Here is a 4,575-nt window from a genome sequence, read left to right on the forward strand (position 1 = left end):
AGTGTTCTTGGTGTTCATCTTGACATTCATAGTGTTCTTGCATGCATCATGTATTTTGATAAAAAATTTTCATGTTTTGGGTCATTTTTATGTTTTTCTCTCTCACCATTAAAAATTCAAAAATAAAAAATATCTTTTCCTTATTTTTCTCTCAAAATTTTGAAAATTTAAGTTGATCAAGTCAAAAAATTTTAAAATTAGTTGTTTCTTGTAAGTCAAGTCAAATTTTTAATTTTAAAAAAAATCTTATCTTTTCAAAACTTCTTCAAAAATCAAATCTTTTTCATTTTTTCTTATTAATTTTCGAAAATTTTTTTTAAAAAATATTTTTCAAAAATATTTTTCTTAATTTTATCTTTATTTTTGAAAATTACACTAACAATTAATGTGATTGATTAAAAAATTTGAAGTTTGTTACTTTCTTCTTAAGAAAGGTTCAATCTTTAAATTCTAGAATCATATCTTTTAGTTTCTTGTTAGTCAAGTAATTAATTTTAATTTTAAAATCAAATCTTTTTCAAAATATCTTTTTAATCATATTTTTTCAAATAATATCTTATCCAAAAATTTGATTTCAAAAATATATTTTCTAACTTCTTATCTTCTTATCTTTTCAAAATTAATTTTCAAATCTTTTTCAACTAACTAATTGACTTTTTGTTTGTTTCTTATCTTTTTCAAAACCACCTAACTACTTTCCTCTCTCTAATTTTCGAAAATTAACTCCCTCTTTTTCAAAATTCTTTTAATTAATTAATTGTTTTAAATTTTAATTTTAATTTTATTTCCCCTTTTATTTTCGAAAATCATTATCTCCTTTTTCAAAATTTATTTTCAAAAACTTCTCTCTCTCATCTTATTTTATTTATTTATTTATTTACTAACACTTCTCTTCATCTCAAGAATCTGAACCTATCCTCACCTTTGTGTTTGGATTCTTAACTTTTCTCCTTCTTCTATTCTTTTATTCTTCTACTAACAATAAGGAACCTCTTTACTGTGATATAGAGGATTCCTCTCCTTTTTCTGTTCTGTTCTTTCTCATATGAGCAGGAACAAGGAAAAGGCATTCCTGTTGAAGCTGATCCGGAACCTGAAAAGACTCTGAAGAGGAAACTAAGAGAAGCTAAATTACAACAATCCAGAGACAACCTTACTGAAATTTTTGAACAAGAAAAGGATATGGCAGCCGAAAACAATAATGCAAGGAGGATGCTTGGTGATTATACTACACCTACTTCCAAGTTTGGTGGAAGAAGCATCTCAATCCCTACCATTGGAGCAAACAATTTTGAGCTGAAACCTCAATTAGTTGCTCTAATACAACAGAACTGTAAATTCTATGGACTTCCATCAGAAGATCCCTACCAGTTTTTAACTGAGTTCTTGCAGATCTGTGAGACTGTTAAGACTAATGGAGTAGATCCTGAAGTCTACAGGCTCATGCTTTTCCCTTTTGCTGTAAGAGACAGAGCTAGAACATGATTGGATTCACAACCTAAAGATAGCCTGGACTCATGGGATAAGCTGGCTGCGGCCTTTTTGGCTAAATTCTTTCCTCCTCAAAAGCTGAGCAAACTTAGAGTGGATGTTCAGGCCTTTAAACAAAAAGATGGTGAATCCCTCTATGAAGCTTGGGAAAGATACAAACAGATGACCAAAAGGTGTCCTTCTGACATGCTTTCAGAGTGGACCATTCTGGATATATTCTATTATGATCTATCTGAGTTCTCTAAGATGTCACTGGACTATTCTGCAAGTAGATCCATTCACCTAAAGAAAACGCCTGCAGAAGCTCAAGAACTTATTGACATGGTTGTAAATAATCAATTCATGTACACTTCTGAGAGGAATTCCGTAAATAATGGGACACCTCAGAGGAAGGGAGTTCTTGAGATTGATGCTTTGAATGCCATATTGGCTCAGAACAAAATGTTGACTCAGCAAGTCAACATAATTTCTCAAAGTCTGAATGGATGGCAAAATGCTTCCAACAGTACTAAAGAGGCATCTTCTGAAGAAGAAGCTTATGATCCTGAGAACCCTGCAATAGCAGAGGTAAATTACATGGGTGAACCTTATGGAAACACCTATAATTCGTCATGGAGAAATCATCCAAATTTCTCATGGAAGGATCAACAAAAGCCTCAACAAGGCTTTAATAATGGTGGAAGAAACAGGCTCAGCAATAGCAAGCCTTTTCCATCATCTTCTCAGCAACAGACAGAGAATTGTGAGCAGAGCACCTTTAGCTTGGCAAACATAGTCTCTGATCTATCTAAGGCCACTTTAAGTTTCATGAGTGAAACAAGGTCCTCCATCAGAAATTTGGAGGCACAAGTAGGCCAGCTGACTAAGAAAGTTACTAAAACCCTTCTTAGTACTCTCCCAAGCAATATAGAAGAGAATCCAAAGAGAGAGTGCAAGGCCATTGATATAGTCAATATGGCCGAATGCAAGGAAGAAGGGGAGGACGTGAATCCCAATGAGGAAGACCTCATGGGACGTCTCCCAACAAGAAGGAGTTCCCTATTGAGGACCCACAGGAATCTGAGGCTCATATAGAGACCATAGAGATTCCATTAAACATCCTTCTACCATTCATGAGCTCTGAAGACTATTCTTCCTCTAAAGAGGATGAAGATGTAACTGGAGAGCAAGTTGCTCAATATCTAGGAGCCATCATGAAGCTGAATGCCAAGTTGTTTAGTAATGAAACTTGGGAAGGTAAACCTCCATTGCTCATTAGTGAACTAGATACATGGGCTCAGCAAACTTTATCTCAAAAGAAACAAAACCCTGGTAAATTCTTAACACCCTGTACCATAGGCACCATGACCTTTGAGAAGACTCTTTGTGACCTGAGGTCAGGGATAAATCTTATGCCACTCTTTGTAATGGAGAAGCTAGGGATCATTGAGGTACAGCCTGCCATATTCTCATTACAAATGGCAGACAAGTCAATAAGACAAGCTTATGGATTAGTAGAGGATGTGTTAGTGAAGATTAAAGGCCTTTACATCCCTGCTGATTTCATAATCTTAGACACTAGAAAGGAGGAGGATGAATGCATCATCCTTGGAAGACCTTTCCTAGCCACAGCAGGAGCTGTGATAGATGTTAACAGAGGAGAATTAGTCCTTTAATTGAATGGGGACTACCTTGTGTTTAAGACCCAAGGGTATTCTTCTGTATACATGGAGAGGAAGCATGAAAAGCTTCTCTCAGTATAGAGTTAAACAAAGCCCCCACAATCAAACTCTAAGTTTGGTGTTGGGAGGCCTCAACCAAACTCTAAGTTTGGTGTTGAATCCCCACATCCAAACTCTAAGTTTGGTGTTGGGAATCTACAACATTGACCTGATCACCTGTGTGGCTCCATGAGAGCCCACTGTCAGGCTATTGACATTAAAAAAGTGCTTATTGGGAGGCAACCCAATTTTTATTTATCTAATTTTATTTTTATTTTATTGTTCTTTTATGTTTTATTAGGTTCATAATCATGTGGAGTCACAAAATAAATACTAAAATTAAAAACAGAATTAAAAATAGTAGAAGAAAAATCACACCCTGGAGGAAGGACTTACTGGCGTTTAAATGCCAGTAAGGAGCATCTGGCTGGCGTTCAACGCCAGAACAGAACATGGATCTGGCGTTGAACGCCAGAAACAAGCACCATCCTGGCGTTTGAACGCCAGAAATACACCCTGAGGAGAGTTGGCGCTGAACGCCAGAACAAGCATGGAACTGGCATTCAACGCCAGAAACATGCTGCAATTGGGCACTGAACGCCCAAAATAAGCATCACTTCGGCGTTTAAATGCCAGAATTGCATGCAAAGGCATTTTACACGCCTAATTGGTGCAGGGATGTAAATCCTTGACACCTCAGGATCTGTAGACCCCACAGGATCATCTCAGGATCTGTGGACCCCACAGGATCCCCACCTACCTTAACTCATCTTCTCTATTCTTCTTCACATTCATCCTCTCTTTCAAATAAACACTCTTCCCCAAAACTCTTCACCAATCACCTCAATCTTTCTTCCCAATTACCCCTTTCACCACTCACATCCATCCATCTCTTCCCCACCCAATCCCACCCATATGGCCGAAATATACACATCTCTCCCTCTCCTCCATATCTTCTTCTCCTTCCATTCTTTCTTCTTTGCTCGAGGGCGAGGAACATTCTAATTTTGGTATGGTAAAAGTATAGCTTTTTTGTTTTTCCATAACCATTGATGGCACCTAAGGCCAGAGAAACCTCAAAAAAAGAGAAAAGAGAAGACAAAAAGCTTCCACCTCCGAGTCATGGGAGATGGAGAGATTCATCTCAAGGGTCCATAGCTCAGTCGAAGAGCATTTGACTGCACATCAAGAGAGTATGAGAAATTCTCTCATCAAGAATTCCCTGAGATACCTCAGGGGATACATTTTCCTCCACACAATTATTGGAAGAAACTAAGGATAGGAGCACCAAAATCACTAGGGATCAAGCAACAGAGGCAAGGAAGAGACATAGAGGAGCTCAAAGAGTACCATTGGTCCTTCAAGAAGGCGCCACCCTCACTAA

The 4,575-nt window shown here is 37.1% G+C and overlaps 1 non-coding gene across 1 annotated transcript; it reads right to left on the reverse strand.

Moving 5' to 3' along the window:
- Nucleotides 1-1,575: 1,575 nt before the first annotated feature.
- On the reverse strand, nt 1,576-1,683 carry LOC112714228 (small nucleolar RNA R71). Its single transcript, XR_003159182.1, has one exon. It is a non-coding gene; the product is annotated as a small nucleolar RNA R71 (small nucleolar RNA).
- Between the last annotated feature and the right edge of the window lie 2,892 nt (nt 1,684-4,575).

The sequence above is a fragment of the Arachis hypogaea genome, chromosome 9, assembly GCF_003086295.3.
Source record: "Arachis hypogaea cultivar Tifrunner chromosome 9, arahy.Tifrunner.gnm2.J5K5, whole genome shotgun sequence".
NCBI classification, from domain to species: domain Eukaryota; kingdom Viridiplantae; phylum Streptophyta; class Magnoliopsida; order Fabales; family Fabaceae; genus Arachis; species Arachis hypogaea.